The following is a 20,899-nucleotide window of genomic DNA, read 5'->3' as shown; positions in this document are numbered from 1 at the left end:
GCTATAAAAAACAAACAAAAACCCAAGACAACACCCACCCCACCCCCACCCCCACCCCCACACCGATTTCTAAATTTTCGTAATGCAAAAATGATGAAAAAGAGCAGAAGGACATTTTCAGGGGAAACTCTGCATTCTTGACTTGCATGGGCTGTATATATTTGTTTCAGGGTCTCTGAGACACGCTCCTACAGCTATCCAGACTTGCCACCCATTCTAGACATGCATGTATGGAGTACTTGTTCCGAGAGGTCGCTGGTTCGACACTCGGCACTGCTAGCCCCCCAAAAGTTATTATGCTACTTCAGACCCGTGAAGGTCCTGGGGTAGAATAGGCCTTCAGCAACCCGCGCTTGCCATAAAAGGCGACTATGTTTGTCGTAAGAGGCGACTAACGGGATCTGGTGGTCAGGCTCGCTGACTTGGTTGACACATGTCATCGGTTCCCAATTGCACAGATCGATGCTCATGTTGTTGATCACTGGACTGTGTGGTCCAGACTCGATTATTTACAGGCCGCCGCCATATAGCTGGAATATTGCGGGGTGCGGCGTAAAACTAAACTCACTCACTCACTCATCATGCTACTTCATGTTTTCTTGACATCCAGTCTATCCATAGGTAACACAGTAGTAGGCTTCGTACGCTTAGACTTAAACGCTGATATGATATGTCAATTAAAATAGGGATAGCCTTGTCTTACAGACCCGGAAGCAAATATAACCAAGAAAGCCAACGCAAGTCTAGAAAATGTGGCAAGTCTTGATTTCCACAGCAAATGAAGAAAGTCTCAGGGCTCCTTTCCATTTCATTTTAGTTTCTTTCACTGTGTTCTTTTTCAGTACAATATGTTCATTTCAGACGCTAGTTGTTAGTCTACACACTTCAGTCTACACACTTGGTGAATAACACATTTCCTATAATTAGCATAGGTCATGACTGTATAAATCCAAATGTTGATTGTGTTAAAGAATCTGGCTACATGCAGGTGGACTGTTTGGTGCGTTTGCTTGTCATGTAGAAGGAAAATATCAAATAACAGGTTTCTTTAGAAACCGTCGCACTAAATGAGACACCTTATTTTAGAAACGTATCGTTATTTTAGACCACTTCATTGAGCAGAACAGCCATGACATTGCTCTCCACAGAAAACACTGCACTGTTTTTTAGAGACAATGATTTACTATATATCATATATGGTCTAAAATAAGGATTATGATCTGTGGTATAACAGAAATACCCCATAAGTCCTATGTGGTTTATCAGAAATACCACAGAATCATAAACTCTTAAGTACCTAGAAATAAAGAGCATAATCCTCATTTTAGAATATATATCATATTTAGTAAACCACTGCACAATACAAAGACACATAAAAACATAATATACATGTATATGGTAATGCTGTTACAATACTAATTTTGTATACTGACCAGCAAAAGAAACGCCTTTCAAGAAACAATTATATTAAAGTATCAAATCCAAACTCTGCAGTGAAAAAGTGTAATTTTTACGAATTCTGGGTTGTGTGTTTTATTGCCGGTCTGTATAGGAACATGCTGCACTAAAATTATTAATTATATTGCAACAAGTTGAACAGAAATACAAAATAATGTATGAGAAAGCGTACCATATGTAATTATTTTATGAACAGCATTGTGAACAGAACCATACCAGCAAACCAGTTTCGTACACAAGTTGCTGAACACATCGCCACATGCACGTGTCACATTTCAAATGATGTACAGGTATTCCATGCATTATGAGCTGGTGGAGAGAGGACAGTAGTGTTGCTGAATCGTTGTTCGGCCATCTGGCATGTACACGTGACACGCTGAAAGATGTGTGCTGCATTGTGCCGCGCAGCAGCTGTCAACGGCGCATACAGCGACGGTCACAATACCACAGTATGATTCACTGTACTGATTTACTTATAATGCTATACGGCCCCGCGTATTATAAGCAGTTTAGCGTATAATACTCCTAGGCCAAATGTAGAAATATCATGAAAATCAGGTAATATGATACACCCAGCCTTATCACCCGTACTGCATATCTTGACCATGTTGAACACCAGTGCTTGTCACCACACACTAGACAATGTGATCAATTTTCAAGCAGTTTGTTTATGAACATGTGGACACTGTTTCAACAGTGGACTGAACCCAGTTAGTTTTTAGTAACCTGATACCTCCTGTAGCTAGTTCCACATCAACAAGAATTTTTGGAGGGTGGGAGGTGTCTAATAACTAATTACTGAATAACACGTTTACTGCTGCTGAGAGATCCTAGAAGATAGGGACTTTTCTAGCATTTAGCCTAGGACTAATAACGTAAAAACATTTAGACGCGGAGGTTCCAAATTTGTTCTTGTGCAGTATGGTTCTGTATCGCACTGATTTGTGACCTCTATTTTAGACAGTGTGTGAGTCATGTCTTCGTCATCATATTTTACGATGGATGTAATACTTAGGAGATAAACATCATGTGTCGGCCAATTTCCGGGTATTATTGAATATTTGAAGCACGGGAATATTTCATTTGAAACCGATAACATCATACGTTTAACAATTTCCGGGTGTTATTGAGTTTTTGAAGCACGGGAATGCATTTGGAACCGACGGCGGGAGCCGGGGGTTTTAAATGAAATATTCCCGTGTTTCAAATACCATTACGTCACCCCACGGTAATAGTTACGTCATGACCGTGTGGTAACGTCATGGTGACAAGGTGACCATTTTACGATGGATGTAATTCGGGGGTCGGGGGACTTGGTACTTCCGAATGCTTCACCTAATTATTACCTTTGTCTTTGTTACTGCGACACTGGAAAAATACCGTGCCAATCGTCTCTCTCTGTGTCTCTCTCTTTTCGTACACTGCTCTTGCTTCGTAAAACTACCAGTCGTAATCCTACGTCGGTGGTCTTTCAGTATTGCCACAACAGCTTCTAAAATACCACTAAACTATACCCAAACATGGCCGTGTTGAAGTTGAAGGGTTCTACGAAAATTCGTTTCCAAGGTTCGACACACGAAAGCTACATAAATAATGACAAAAATACGAAGGGGCCAAACGTGAAGACAACCATACGTTCGAGTAATTAAAGTTCGATACAAAGGTTTCGGTCAAATATACCCGAATCACGAACGAACACAAATACTCAAACAAGACCGACAACAAGAGGAACGTGCGGAGGCCAACTGGCTAAACTTGCACAAGTCTCTTTCGTCCAAATTAATAGTTTGATAATTTCAAAAAAGAAAAAAAATGATAGACAACACTAACGGGTCCTGTCCGCTTATCTAGACTTGCCTCTTCGAAGGATAGAATTACCATACATCCATGGGGTCAGCATTCAGTGGAGCAAGGCTACCAGCCTAATTGAATACGTACGAATGTACGTCCGTATCAGTATGTATAGAAGGGGATGCCCTTTACGCATTACGACACAACATGACTCTATGTAGTCTAAATCGGTGTTGCGAGCGCCGTTGTAAAAGAATGTATTATGTAGGTCACGCATTATAAAGGGCCATATACCTGCACCTCGATCCTTTAGTAACGTCATAGGGATCGGCAGGAGGCGCGGGGGGTAATGTGACCAAATGTAACACTGTTGTTACTGAATTCACAGACTTCACGGGGCTGTAGGGTGAAGATTTGGCACAGGGTTTTAATATATTAACTACTTCTCGTTAACTGAGCTCGGCATAGTAGTGGTTTTATTGCAGGGAAATGGCTGCTTGGACTTAAGTGTGTCCATCAGTTCATGAAGATAAAAAAAGGTTTATGCTTACAAAAGGTAATTTTAGTAACTATTGTTCTGTTTTAGGGACAATGGGTGAAGTTCATTTCTGATGTTTCTCGCGCAGATAATGCTAGGATTTTGCTGAAAGTAGTCTACAAAAATACTCACACGTACTCCTTGGACTAAAAAGAAAATGTTACGTGTATAGTTGTCCCGTTGAAACAATGAACAGTAACTAACAACAGTGCAAGCCTACAATACTTGGGGCGGCAGGGTAGCCTTGTGGCTAAAGCGTTTGCTAGTCACGCTGAAGACCTGGGTTCGATTCCCAACATGGGTACAATGCGCGAAGCCCATTTCTAGTGTCTCCCACCGTGATATTGCTGGAGTATTGCTAAAAGTCACGTGAAACCAAACCCACTCACTCACTCACTCAATACTTATGTACGTCTAGATATCTTCAGGTTCTGGGATAGATTTCTTATCACTACAAACGACGATTTAACCTCAACAAAATTAATGTTTACTTTGTCTTTAATAGAGAAATAAGTTTGTTCATTGCGTGACGAGGACTAACGTTCTAAAGTGACAAATATCCTGATTTCTTTAAAATCTCGGTGTCGAGGTAAGGAAAATTAATGACACATCACAAGTTTGTGATCAATAACCGCGTACTTACATTGGATCTTCATACAGGTGATGCGTTCGATATCTTGTGTAACATGTGTCTGAATCAATCACAGATATGACCCGATCCACCTTCCATAGATGACTGCACAAGCAATCCCTGTTAATTACTTTGCTGGGTGAATATTTCTCACACTTTAAGAGCTTGTATGAGGACGTTGTCATAATTTTAAACTTACACTTACGCCATCTCTCCACGTTGTTAGAAGCCTGTACACAACCACGTTAATTGCCTATTTGGGGTTAAATGTAAGTGACAAATTTGACTATTCATTTCTTGACAGCAAGTGTGTTTTTAGTTTGAATGCATTTGCTGACTTGTTACACTTCAGTAATTTTAGTGTTTAGCTTTAGTACCGTAATAAACATTTTAGGAATATATGAAAACAATATCAATTTCTACTTCCCTGTAATCTATCTATCTATCTGTCTGTCTGTCTGTCTGTCTGTGGATGTGGATATTTACCACACACATACGCTCACGCTCGCTCGCACGCACAAACTTCGCTAACACTAGCAAGGGTCTGGTACTACAGTGGAAGATATCAGACCGTATGTGCAGAGTTGCGGCCCTTAGGGGTGCCAGAATCTGTTGATGGCGAGTTTAAGTCTCAATTTCGGACATTCCTTCGCCATTCAGTTGACATGACATTTAAATACAGTTAACAGCGGTGTTAAACCGGTCCGTTTGCTGATAATAAACATCCTTATCTATGTCGCTGTAATACATTGTACGCTGCTGTAGTGTTCTACGTCCCCCGCATCGACGACAACGCACGTCACGCAGTCAGACAAGGAAGGTGTGTCTATAAATCATATAGTGAATGACTATCAGGTAGATAAGACTTATGTCCAGCAACCAGACAACTAATGTGAGCACATGTGTAGGTTGTGATCTGTGAAACCCATTTGTGGCTATGTAACATATCTGTACCTAAGATGTTACAAAGGTCAGCCATGCAACATATTAGTTACTTTACCAATCATCTATACAGGTAATACGTTGTACGTGAGTCATATGCATATCTACCTCACAAATCCAGATACTGTGTTGCGGATGAGGTATGCACCCAGTACCTTTGAAACTTAGTTATTACCAAGACTACTTCTACTGTAGCAGCCACCACCACCACCACTACTACTACTACTACTACTACTACTACTGCTGCTGCTGCTGCTGCTGCTGCTGCTGCTGCTGCTGCTACTGCTACTGCTACTGCTAAACAAAAAGAAATGCAAACGAAATGCATATGTCTCAATTTGTCATTCTAGAATCCGGCTACTGGTCCGATATGGCCATTGCCATTTAGTAACTAACACTAGTAGATGACATGGCCAGCCATTATAAAAGGGTCAAGTATACTCCTTCACAAGCGTGTTTTTCGAGGATACCTCACTCTCTCTCTCTCTCTCTCTCTCTCTCTCTCTCTTTCTCTCTCTCTCTCTCACTGCAAAATACAATAGAAATACACAGCAAAAATATGTACAAAACGCCTTTAAGAATGGTTAAAAGCAACATATGTTTTAATTGGGCTAACACTTTGTCAGTAAGGGAAAGATTCTGATGTTTTTGTTGGAAGCCGTGATGACCAGGTGGGTTAGTCGCTGAGTTTCTATGGAAGGTTGACTCTCGTTTATTATTTCTGAACATGATCCAACATTGGTGATTTCGGGCTCCAATCCCACAGAAAAAATACCATCTGCAGGACGATCTGTTCGTCAGTGTGTCAGACTGAGGCAATTCAAGTTGCCAATCCACCGTCTCATCTCAACTGTAAACACCATGATGCTGTGTCAGTCCTTGTATCAGACAAAAAGGTTTTAATGCTAATTCAGGACAACCTTCCACACATTTACAGTTCATGCAACCATGCGTGACCTGTGACAAGCGAACACCACAAAGGTCTTGGCAGAGTCCCAAATGACCTTCACCCCTGTCTTCAACAGCACTTTATTCACACAGGGAGCTCTCTACGATTTAAACACATTTAAATGATTTGTTCATGTTCGTCATTAAGTGTTTCCTACCATTCTGCAGGTAGTATGACCGATTTTATTATAATCTAGAAAGGATACACTTGGGCTCATACCAAAACAAATACCAGCCCAGCTGGGCACGCAAGCGCGTCTCAGGTCAAAACATTCAGCTATGGGAGGTATGGGCTCAGTAGGGTGTTAAATGGTCTCATGTGTAGGAATAGAGGCTTACAGTTTAAGGATGCAAGATCACATTTATAGCTGTCTTTGTATTCCGATACGGACATCTGGTGGAGACAATCCACTCGGTGGACATTTCACAATTATGTGAGTTATTTTTTTCAAAACGAAAAGCAAGAACCACCACGTACCATATAGTGCATAGTTCCTTTAATCTATCTCTAAATGTACACATATGATTTTAATATAAACTCACAACACTATTCACACTGTAAAGGAGTTTGTTGGTTGTTGTTGTTGTTGTTGTTGTTGTTGTTGTTGATGATGATGTTGTTTACGCCGCAATATTCCAGCTTTGTGGCGGTGGTCTGTAAACTGTCGTGTCTAGACCAGACAATTCAGTGATCAACAACATCAGTCTGGACCAGACAATTCAGTGATCAACAATATCAGCATCGAACTATGCAATTGGGAAAACAATGACATGTTTCAACCATGACAGTAAGCGGACCACCCAATCACCTAAAATGCATCTTTCTACTGGCATGGGTTGCTGATTATCTCATTGGGGATGGTATAGGTTCAGAGCCAGAGCATGAGGAAAGTCGCTTGCTTTTTTCAGGGTTTTTACATTGCAATGAGTTTGGGTGGAAGAGCAACACGTAATTCATGGACAGTAGGACAGATTATTTTCCCCCTTTACAGAATAGCAAGATTTGTTTACTACTGACGATAGCATTATTGGAACGTTTTTATTTTCAATACAACGGCCTCCATATTTTTCAGGTAGGAATGAACGTTTGAGACATATTACTGAATGTTGGGCTCTGTGAGTGAATATGATGTTGAGCCGCTTTTAGCAAAATTCCAGCAATATCACGGCAGGGGAAATGGGCTTCACACTTTATACTCACCTGGGGAACTGAACCCGAGTTTTCAACCACTTCATACCTGAGTCATGATACCTTTCAGACGATAGTTTGGGTTCTTTTACTGGAAGAACCTGAGTGGTATCAGTTTTGAGGTATTAACTTGTTTTGTTCCTGTTTTGGAAAAAAAAATCACATTTTCAGCTAGCAAATTTCATTTTTTTTCCAGTGGGGAAGAATAACCAAATGTTTTGTGGTACAATGTGAAATACGCACCTAGAGGGAGTGTCTAGAGGGCGTCCACGGCACTGCAGTGTTCGTAATCCAGTGATAACCTACATAGTCATCATAGCTCGTAGCGCTTCGAGAGCTTTGTGGATCGGCATCCACAGGATGGATAGCTGAGAACATAATTATCATAACTGGCCAGTGTAGGTTCCACGTAAACAGGTCTTAGGTGAAGTAAGGTGAGACTTGTAACAGTGTGACAGGCATGTGACGGACTTTTTCTGGGGATGCTATAGTACACATAGATTAGCATGTCTTCATGCGTGCGTGTGTGTGTATGAGTGTGTGTGTTCAATTAGTGAACTCTCACTCCTCTCTCTCTCTCTCTCTGTCTCTCTCTCTCTCTCTCTCTCTCTCCCCTTGCACATGAGTGGGCGTATTTGTAAGACTGCCATGCCTAGTGTTTATGCAATACGTAATGTCCATATATATTTCATCACTACGTGCGTTATTGTATTAAGTGTCTCATGCACAACGTCATATGATCGCATCAAGGAGTTGGTGAAAAGCATATTTAGCTTCGTGACCGTCATGTGATTCATATATAATGCATATGAAGCTATATTATCAAAACTGTGATCACCCTGTTAATTTAAACATAACATTAATGAAAGTCACTTGAAACTTGACATACACGAGAAAAATACAACATATAGAATTATTGGAACGTATGTTTCGGTGTGAACCTATTTCAGTACATGGCCGATGTGTTATAAGTGACACATGGATTTAACTTGGGATACACCTACGTAAGTTATATGATTGATTTTCTTGTCATGAAATATGATGTTATCAATACGCAGAACTACAAAAACAAACCCCCAAAACCCTAAACAACAACAACAAAAATAATACCGAACAAAGAAATAAAAAACAAAACAAACAAAACAACTCAAAACAAACAAAAAGACAAACAAACAGAAAAAAGGCAAGCACACATCTCGGGAATTGTGTCTATCACTCAACAATGTAACCATCGGTAACCTCCTCTTTCGTTCCCACTCCTCTCACCAACCTTCCCCTTTTCTCTCTATTACCGCGGCTTTCAGTTCCATATTCACACAGACTGACATGGTTCATAATTACAATACTGTGTGCTTGTTCCACCGATGTAATGACCTTATGATTACTTTGCCCCCCCCCCCCCCCCCCCCCATTAAACAGATGTTAAATGTAATACTGTTGAAAGGGCAACGAAAAAAAAGTCTCACATAATGGGTTTCAGATTTCTCCCCTCTCAGCCACTATCTCGCTCTCTCACTTTCTTCTCTCCCTCCTGTCCATTCTGTCCTGTCCCCATCGGGCTTCGATTCCCCACATGGGTATGATGTGTGAAGTCCATTGTTTTCAGTGTCCCCCGCCGTCATATTGATGGAATATTGCCAAAACCGGCGTAAAACTTTACTCACGCTGTCGATATCAACAAGTGCTATCTCAATGTACGCGACGCACAAATGCCGAAAGCGGCGTGACCTCACGAACCCTTTTCACGTTATCTGACTTGCTCAAACATAGATCCCTGCGACCACAGCGACAAACATAATACACACCTGCCTTAGTGCTTTATGTAAACCCGGATGACTACAAACTACTGTTAATTCATACGATACTGGCCTTCTCCGCCTCGTTACAAGGAAAACATGAACCGAGACATGCAGATATTGAACACGTATGCGTGCATTATCAGAATTTCAATCTGTTCTGAAACATGTCAGTGCAAACAGTCATAATGATAACGTTTTATCTGGATTCGTCGAGCTTGTCCTGTTTCGTTGAGTAGCAATGCATATTCCACTTCCTAGATCTTCGGCGTTCTCCTAGTGTTAAGATGGTCGGAAGTGCCATGCCTTAACATTAATTTACGACTCTCTAAGAGTTAAGATAGTCGTAAATGCCATACATTGATATTAACCCAGACATAGTCGTAAGTTAACGTTAATGCAATGCACTTACGAGTATCCTAGCGCAAAGAGAGCTTCAAGTCGAAAATGTAGGCCCAGCTTACGTGTAAAATATCTGACTGATAAACAGGGTCTGATACCAAAAACGATATTAACGCACAGACCACCGTAACTGACTTCCCGTATGGCAAGCCGTTTTCACTTTTATTAAGATATTAAAGATATCTTGAATTGAATTAAAGATATCTTGAATTGAATTGAAGATATCTCGAATTGAGATTATTACAGAGATCTCCAGTAAAATTCATATCGCGATTTGAATTAAGGATATGTTGAATCATATTAATGATATCTTAAAAAAGATGATATCTTGCATTGAAATAGAGATATCTTGAAATGAATTAAAGATATCTCAAACAGAGAAAATGTGTCAAGCTATTACTGATATCTCAAATTGTTTAAAGATATCTTGAATCGAATTGAAGATATCTTGAATTGAATTAGAGATATCTTGAACTGAATTAGAGGCATCTTGAAATGAATCTTAACTAGAAACGATTTCAAGATATCTTCAAGTACCTCCGGCTACATATCCGTAAATACTTCCGGTTCGGAAAATGGAAGGGGATCATGCATGTGCAGCTCGTACATGCGAAGAGCCGAGAAGCGGTCCTGTACTGTCAAGACCTGATCCTGCATCGCGGCCGAGAACATCGCCTTTATACATCTTACTGAGATTCGTCACTATATGGCCGAAATAATGCCTGTGCGACGTAAAAGCCACCACTACCAACTTCAGATTCCCGTGGCTGATTACCCTCGTATTTTCTCGAGACGTTCTAGAAATATTTCCCGTGGGGCTTTGACTGCAAACTTGATATCTATGTACTCCCAGATAATTTCGCTGTACATACATGTACCTGTCATATTTTTATGACCACGAATTTAGATAAAAATAGGCCGGTAAACCCTTCAATTCTTGTATCAACGGTAGCGAGATGGCTTGTTGACATGTTGTGAGACTGCACCAAGTTTCTATAGTTCGTTTCTGAAGGTGTTTGCATTGGCGGCACGCAGTGCCAACAAATACATTCCCCATGTATTCCCTAAAGTTAGATTTCAAAATCCAAACAAACTTAAATTCACGATAAGCAATTCATTAGTATCTGTTATTACAGTCATAAAGTACATTTCTCTAGACAAAATTGTTTATGTTATTATGGACTATATATCATATTTGGACATGTTTGTATTTGTTATCAGCATTATATAATATACAAATAATATACATTATTGGATCATGTACATCACAAGTACAGGCACGAACCTCCAAACACTCTCTGACACACTACATTTGCATAAATCATTTATTGGCATCGTTACTAATGAAACCCGTCATTGAACTACTCATTTCGACATTTAAATGCCCTAAATCGACTTTTTTCACAATTCTGTCTCACGATTCAACCAATCAGATGGGCGCCCTCCGTGACTTAATGTGATTTAAGTGGGGCAGAATAGTTTGGTTTTTTTAATCAATCGTTATGTTACAAGCCATGTCCTGCAAAATCCGTTTGGTCATGATTCAAAATATATCTACCTACAAGTGGGAAGTAGTTTTGATTTTCTAACTTGATGAAAACAAACCATAATCAAATTGATTCTCAAACTGAACTTAACCCGTGAAGCCTCGATTTTTTAAAAACAAGTAGCGGCGTCCGGTGGCGAACATCCTCCGGTCTGATAATAAAGATGTATTTCCACCGAATTACAAAGTCTAAGGTACTTTAATTTCTAATGGTATAAAATATGTGTTTGATTGATGTACTATAGGATTTTGCATGACATTGATTATAAGATAACAATTTCACTCTTGGAAGCGAGGTGAGTGTCAATGCAATTCTACTTACAATATCATTGTCACTTGGACCACAACCTCGCTCCGGAGGAAGTACTTTGTGTCAAAATCCTTGTGGTCATTAATCATTTACTACAGCTAGTAAGTACGTTTGTTTTTTTATCGTGATCAAAAGAAATCTTAAATAGCATTTTTGTATATTGGAAGCAAGGGAGGGTCCAACCATCGGATTTTATACCAAAGGCTTCTCCAACGCTCGCTTCACAAACAACCCATTAAGCAGGAACTGTGGGTCCGGTTGAAACAAGTGCATGGTGATACCGCCACCCGACCCCTGGGCTGGGGGCAAAGCAATGATTGCATGTTTTTGTTGACGTCGAGAAATCAGCAAAATTACGGACTTGTTACACATTTTAAGAACATGTGTATTGTACCAGTTATCGCCATTTTAAGCGATTTGATCCATTATTTCTTCACAGAATTAAATAAAATTTATTTTGATGATAGATCAGCTGTTCGCCGATGTTTTCTGCTTGCTTACAGTTGTCGATCGTGTATCTCCGAAACGCGGTCAACAGGGAGCGCGGTAGTGTAGACTGTGCTTTCACTAAACTAACAAGACCAATTATCGCCGTTTCTTAAGTTGTTATGTTATTCACCTAATTTGACATAAATTTGGTAATAAAACTATTGTATTTCAAACTTTGACATATTGAAGATTTCATAACTGGGGTTTGTTTCGAAAAGAAAAGTTTAAGAGACCAAAAGTCGCTCTCACAGTGAATGTTGGCGGATGCTGATATAAGCTGATGGGAATATGGGGATGTCACCGCTGGGTTGAACTTATCAAACTTGATATTCTGAGCAGTTGTTTGTAATTTGGGCAATGTGTGTTTTCTCGTGGAAAAACGCAAAGATAAAGGTGAACATGGTATCACACTAACCGTCACGTGACAGCTCCTTATGTGTTTGGGTCTCGTCTTCCGAGGGATTCATATTTGTAACGTCTACAACGTAAAATACTCACAGTAATTTTAACTCTTGCAACCTATCGTTGTTTGGATGTGTCAATATACTACGGAAGTATAAGTAAAGCTGTCTGCGCAAGCGCTACAGCCAGGTATTAGCGATAATTGGTACACAGCGATAAATGATCGCTAGCCAGTACAGCTAACCGAAAATCTTTCCTTCAATGACGTCACAGCGGTTCACTGCAGGGCTCTGGCGACAGATGTACGTAGCCTGTTTATGGTTTCGTTAGCGGACTAGAGGGAAGCAGACGACTTTTTGGCAACTTTTAATCGCTCTGTGTTAATTAACCACAGTTCTTCAAAGGATGAATTTGGTGTTCCGCACAAAAGTAACCAGAAGTCTTTCATATGTAATGGTTAAAAGATTATGAAAACCCCCCAAGTTTATTCGTTCTTTTAAAGTGAAAAAAAGGCGAAAACTGAGGCACGGGTGAACATTTCGCGCTGCCACTGCAGAACTCTTTCAGAAACAGACTATAAAAATGTGTCTCATTGCCACATGTGTCAGCTCGCTACCGTTAATACAGGAACTGCCTCCAAAAAGTACGAGGGGTAGTAGACCATAGAATCTGGGTAGAAATTATACAGGCGGTGTTCTCGGCCGCGATACAGTATCATGTCTTGACTGTATAGGACCGCAACTCGGCTCTCGGCTTGCACGAGCTGTACATACATGGTCACCCACCAATTACAACCGGAATTATTTACGGATATGTAGCCGGAAGTATTTGAAGAAATCTTTACAATTCAAGATATCTTTAATTCATTTCAAGATATCTATAATTCATTTCAAGATATCTTCAATTCAATTCAAAATATCTGTAAAACAATATTAGATATCACTAAAAGCAACTACTGAAGATATCTATAATTGACTTAAAGATATCTCTAATTGAATTGAAGATATCTGTAATACATTTGTGGATATGTACCAATCATTTCAAGATATCTAGAATAGAATTCCAGATATGTTGTATCGAATTCCAGATATCTTGAATTAAATTCGAATACAATTATGTACACTATGATCGTAATTGCTTTGCAGATATCTTTAAAACATTTAGAGATATCTTGAAGTATGTTCTTGCTATCCCTATAACATTTTGAGATATCAGTAATTCTATTTTGGATATGTGAAATTAATTAGAGATATATTCAATTATTTACAGACATCTTTAAATCATTATTGATATCTTTAAATAAATGCAGATATCTTTAAAACAATGAAGATATCTGTAATTCCATATATACTGTGAAAACGACTGGCCTTATTCCCGTAATAAACTTCCTACCGTAGAACTAAGAACGCTCTCTGCGACAGGGCCCTGAAAGACTTCACGTCATATTAATCTGGCGGTATGATAAATGATGAAACAAGCAGCATCAGAATCACAATGCTGTTGCACGGTACGGTTGACATCATGGCATTGTACTATTACGTCATCTCATTGTAATGGCTACCTCATGACCTTGTAGTAACGTCATGGTTATCATATTTTAAGATGGTTGTAATACTTCAAAATGATTCGACGGACGTGATAACTCTGAATAATTAACCTAAACATTATCTTTGTATTTGCTAATGCAAGGCTGGAAACATACCTTCCCAATCTGCTCAGAGAAATTACTGTCGCAATAGTTAGTTATCAAATCAAAACAAGAATTGTCGGGTAATGTCAATATACATCAGGTGCAATTCCCTAGTTTGACTTCCTAGCAAAACGCTGCCATATTAATTGAATTTGATCGAACAAAAAGATTGAATGTATTATATTATCCAAGAGAGTCGTCATTTTGAAGTGAATGAGTGAGTGAACGTGGTTTTACGTCATCTTTACCAATATTCCAACAATATCGCGGCTGGGGACACGAGAAATGGGCTTCATACACTGTACCCATGTGGGGAATCGAACTCGGGTCTTCGGCGTGACTAGGGAACGTGTAACCCGCTAGGCTACCCCACCGCCTTTGAAATGAGAAACAGTAGTTAACATAACATCGAAGTTGTGACGCCGTATTTTAAATCACAAAGAACATTTATATATCCAAGCATACCGGTATATAGTGCTTCGCCAGTGGGTCGTGTTTTGTTCCAACGGCATATTCATACGCAACATGTACAGTGTGATCCAGATTATCACACCCACGATTATGGAAGGGCGTTGTCCTTATTACCCCGTGAGTGTCAGTCTCGGTCCGCTCATAAGATAAGAACGTCATAGACTACATAGACCAGTCTCATTCACCCCATGAGTTATCTCGGCCAGAACGCCAAAGTACTTCAGCGTGTTGTCTCATTTGTGAGATATCAGTATGTATGACTGTCCGTTACTAGGGCATGCTTCATATCTGCTGAATAGGCGTGCTGCATTCTGTGTATTTGGTATAGTGAGGAGTTGCCTTAACGTTAGGGCGCGAATGCAACCCTGTCGTCTGAAGTGCTGCAAATCCTTGCGTTCCTCCGACACGCTGTGAGTTTGAATCCCGATCTATCCAGGGTTTGTCAGCACCAGATAAATTCGTGCACGATTGTGTCACAGAAGTTGTAAACGTCGGAGACATGTATTAATCTGGATTTCCTGTCAGTATAAACTGACAGGCCGTGGTATAACTGATATTGAACCAATCTCACTGAGCACATTTAGGAACAACAACTACTACTACAATAACAACAACGACAACAACAACAACAACCACTACTACTACAATAACTACTACTACTACTACTACTACTACTACTACTACTACTTCTGCTGCTACCCCTTGGTGATACCGTAAGATGCGACTAACGGGATCGAGTGGTGAGGTTCGCTGACTTGGTTGACATGTCATCGTAACCCAACTACAGGTAGATCGATGCTCATGCTGTTGACCACTGGATTGTATATTCCAGAATCGATTATTTACAGATCGCCGCCTTATAGTAGAAATATTGCCGAGTCATTATTGTTATCATTCTCAGCTATCTAGCAGTCTCTAGAAGTTTCCTTTTTATCTACCGGGTACCCATAATTCGCTGATTTTTTAACAGGATGGTTTCTGCGCGTTTTCTACAGGATCAAAGGTGAATATGACAACCATTTTGTGACGTCCCAAAACTGGTACTGGCAATATGGAAATGTAACATATTATCAATATTCACACTATCAGCTAATGTATGGCTATTAACCTGTTCAACACTTCATGAAATATTTATGACATTCATTACATCGTAAAGGTTTAAGGTAAATCCTACATTAAGCGGACATGATATATAGATTTCATTGATGAACTGCCTATTGGACAGTCGATGATCTCAGCGTGTGTCTGTCAAGGAAAGATAACCGACATGCTCTGCCCTTTGACGAGTTATGTGAGCGACTGTAAGAGGCGGTGCTGGTGTATGACTCACCTGGTGTGATCTAACGGACCAGTAATTAGTCTACACAGGTATGCATCAGAAGGTGACATGGCCAGGGCTATGTACAACACAACACTGGATTAGTTGGCAGCAGACGAGCTAACAGAACGGATCAATTATAGTTTTAATGAGTGAGTGAGTGACGTTTGTGTGAAGGAAATGTTATCTCGTCTTGAAGTCGTGACACAGATCAAAAGTTTCATGTCTATCCTATTTGAAGTCAAGGTCTTGAATATCCTAATCATTTTACGAAAGCTGACCTCCTATCTTCGACAATCCCACCTCACAGATTTCTTAACGTCCCATCCAATCTTCCATATTCAACCTCACACCACCCACAATCTCACTTGATTCCACAACTCTCCTCACAGATTTCTCATTTCCACCTCACAGATTCATCAACCTCAACCCACATCTTCCCAGAGTCCTATATCACCTAAGATCATCCCAAACAACGTCTCACACACTAAATCCTTCCTTAATCCCTATCCCCATAAGCCTCATCTCAGATCACCCAAATCCACGTCTCGCATGTTAACAAATGTCACCTCACGTGACTTCTTATCTCCCCCAAAATCTCCACTTATTTTCCAAACTCCATCTAACATCTGAATAATCCTAACCACATCATATCTTTCCAAACCTTACCATACCGCCTGATGCAACGTTCTAAGTCTCACCTCGTTCCAAACCTTGGCCTATATTTTCGAAGCTCTCTTAGCGCTAAGATAGTCGTAAGTGCCATACATTAACATTAACTTACGACTATCTTAGCGCTAAGAGAGCTTCGAAAATATAGGCCCTTATCTCAAATTTTCCCTCACCACACTTCACGTGTTTTCAAGGCACACTCTAAATCTTACTGCAACTTCCCCAGTCACCACCTCACATCTACAAAAACTGCAATGTCACGTCTTCCTAACTCCCAATCCCAATTTTCCCCAGTCACTACCTCACATCTACCTAAAATGCAATGTCACATCTTCTAAACTCCCAATCCCAATCTTCTCCAGTCACCACCTCACATCTACCTAAACCCCAACTCAAAATCTTGGGTCATATTTTCTCAAACTCCCTCATACGCTAAACGAAACCTCACCTCATCTTCCCAAACAATATATCACATCATCCTAAACCTCACCTCCTACCTACCGAAAATCGCAACCTGACGTCCCCCTAACAACTAACTCAAACAATCCCGTTTCTATTGGCATCACTAATAGTACAGCTGACAGAGCTCCTAAAAAGCGGATGGTCGGGAACGTATTATGAAAAGACCTTAAAGATGATAATATTTGCTATCCTATCATGAATTCGATATTGAGGAGACAAGACAAGGTAGGGTCATGGTTCAAACCTCAGTGGGCTGACAGAATACATGGGCATTTGTCTGGAAGAGTACAAGCAAGCACATGCAAACATGCGGGTCGATTATAGTACAGCAGTATGGCACGCGACGTCCTTGCCTGCACGCACCAGCAAGTCAGCAGGTGCTTGTCTGCATTACCTGCTCAATGTCCTCGTAACCTGGACGTCAGGTACACAACGATATTCCATCTCCGTTTGAAGTTGTTAAGGGAATGAACTAACATCATTTTGACCCTTCTTCAAGGAATGTTACTTAAAATCGACAACGCCTGACCTTAAGACTTGCTGCATTATGTATAAGACTAAGCAGCGAACATTGAATCACGGTGTTGACTGGTTAAATATAGGTGCGTTCGGTATTCTGTGCATTGATGTGTGTTGGGTCCGCTTTGACTGTGTCACTTTCACGTTATATCGGGGTGGAGATGTGAAGTGTGGTTCTCCTGAGGACTTTTCGCCATGGGAGTCGTGTTTGTGTGACGATGACGTGTTGTTGAAGACCGTGTGATGAAAACGTACACAGGCCACATCCACGTGGAGTAGAGACGGAGATGTTTCTCGGAGAGATGGATTTAAGTACACATGTTACAGACCCGTAAACTCATCAGTGAATAACTCTCCGTATGCCAGTGTACACTGTCAAGCTGATCCTGGGCCAGTATAACACATCCATGCAACGTTGCATATGAACAAGGATAGTTGCTGAGGAAGATAGATAGCTGATCTAGACCATGGATAGCTGCTAGAGAACATGGATAGCTGCTGGGGAACATGAATAGCTACTGGGGAACATGGATAGCTGCTGGGGAACATGGATGCATGTCCATGTCCTGATCTGCTGGTACCCAATACTGTGTGAAGAACATGCCCTGATCTACTGGTATCTAATACAATGTTAAGAGCATGCCCTGATCTCCTGGTACCCAACCCTGAGTGAAGAAAATGCCATGGTACTCAACTCTAAATAAAGAAAATCCCCTGATCTATTGATACCCAACCCTGGGTGAAGAACATGTCCTGCTCTACTGGTACCCAACACTGAGTGAAGGAAATGTCCTGCTCTATTGGTACCCAACACTGAGTGAAGAGCATGCCCTGGTCTACTGTTTCACCGTTCTGTGTAAAGAATGCGTCCTGCTCTAATCGTACGCATTTTCGTGCGAATGTCCCTCTCTGTTTATTACTCGTGTTTTCCTGTTGAGTGGAGGACCATGTTAATGAATAACATCAATACTCCGTATCAATGAATGATTGAACCCCTTGAGATGAGGGCGTGTCTGAACGTCACACATCACCACGCCCTTAAACACAAGTACATAACAGCGAAGTACTCAATACCCCAGATGGTATGATATAGGTTCAATTGCCACATACACACACACACAGACAGACACAGAGAGAGAGAGAGAGCGACAGAGAGAGACACAGAGAGCCAGAGAGAGAGCGAGACAGAGAGTGAGAGAGTCAGAGAGAGAGAGCCAGAGAGAGAGAGAGACAGACAGACAGAGAGACACAGAGACACAGAGAGAGACACAGAGAGACAGACAGAGAGAGACTGAGTTTTATTGCCGCATGTTATGTCATGACCTACCACTATAAAACCTTACGCGAGTGCTGAGGTTATCGTGGTCATAGGCTGCCCTTGACAATGCGACGATTATAACGTGAAAGAAGAAGCGATAAACAGACAAAGAGAGAAGAACGCAGAGAGAGAGAGAGAGACAGAGACAGGGAGAGAGGGGTGTGAGACAAAGAGAGAGAGAGAGAGAGGGAGGGAGGGAGGTGGAGGGGAGACACACACTCATACAGCACAATGCGATGTGAATATTGTTTTCCTTCTTATTTCCTTGTTTGAATGCGATGGCCAATGATTGGTGGTTCTCGACCCAAGCGTGATACATCAACATACGGCAGAGGAATGGTAAATGGTGTGTACTGTTACTCGAGTAACGAATTATGGCTATGACGACACCCAGTCAACTGTTCGTTACAGCCATGTAATGCTGTAGATACGAACTTCCCTGCAACACAAGATGGCTTCCAAGCCGGAAGGCAACATGACTCAGACATCGACAATTGACGACAGATGTTCTGTCGCATACATAGTCATAGACTAATATGTGGCGGAACTGACTGTAAAGTACATGTGCAGGGCGATGCAACAAAGCGTATTTCTATGGGAGTGACAGTTCCTTAATTATTATATCAAAGCATTTTCTGTCTCTGTTCAAGATACTATCCTGTACAGAATTATAAGATTTTCATATTTAAAAACAATACGTAAAACGCGCGCGTGTGTGTGTATGTTGTCCTTTATATCATTTTTGTTAAAGACAATATAACAAAAGCACATTGTTTCAGAGCCTAAGTATTAGACTACGAATACACCTCAGAATGGAATAGCCTGACTCTCCTTTGCTATGAGTGCGGAAGTCGACTTCAGTCGCCACGTTTCCTGACGCCAGACTGGGATCGCCTTTATGATCAAGGTTATGGTGTTAATTGTGATATTAACTGAGACGAGACACACGTATGCACTCACATTTAAGTGCGCACACACACATGCAAATATACACTTTTACACGCACTAACACGCAAGCACACACGCACACTCTTACACAGAAACTCACACTCGCATTTTACCCAAACACATACACATATACATTCTTACATGTACGCAAACACACACGCACATGCACTGTTACACGCACGCACACGAATATATAGGCTCTTATACAAAGTCACACATACACTGTTACACACACATGAAAAACGCACGTTTATACAATGTCACAATCTCTCACATGCAGTCACACATGCACATGTACTCTCTTACACACACAAGCGCACATATACACTCTATCATGCACTTACACGCATATACGCTCTTACACACTCGCACGAAAGCACAAACGTGTGTCAGACACATATCTCAATCAGCAAACAAAATGGGTGTGTTTACGTTACAGAGAGAGGAGTGCAGACTCCGCTCTCCCAAGCTGACCGTAAACTGGGCAAATCAAAACTCACGTCTGTAATTTCTCAGATGTGGGACAAGTGCCGTGAAAAGAATTTTGCAGTGAGACTATGGGAGTGCCAGGCCTACAGGAAACGACACCTGTACAATATTGTCTTAATTGTCACAGTATTGTACTACGCAATAGATTCAAATATACCCAAGTCAACGGAGGACCACAACAATAGGAAAGTGAATTTCAACATGCATTTGAAAAGCACGTCTATGAAGGCCACATGAAAGGTTTCTTGGGAAGGGTATGACCTGAACTGCTAACTAGTGGTGGCCTTGACAAAACCTATGGGTGTGACGCCAAGACATATCAAGGCTTTGACTAGGATATAAAGCCTGCAGAAAACATTGTTGAGGACGTAGCGGACACACAGTAACAGTTCTTCTCTCTGACTAGTAAGGCGTCATGGTGCCAGGTCGTGTGACAGACTAAAACATGTCGATACTGCCATATAGGGATGGCTTTTGCAACGATTCATCGTTTCACTGAGTGAAATTCTCAGCAGAAAGTTTGAACTGCAAAATACCAGACCACATCATTCCCAGGTCAACATGTACGGT

This window comes from Haliotis asinina, chromosome 2, assembly GCF_037392515.1.
Source record: "Haliotis asinina isolate JCU_RB_2024 chromosome 2, JCU_Hal_asi_v2, whole genome shotgun sequence".
NCBI classification, from domain to species: Eukaryota; Metazoa; Mollusca; class Gastropoda; order Lepetellida; family Haliotidae; genus Haliotis; species Haliotis asinina.
This window is presented reverse-complemented; position numbering follows the sequence as displayed.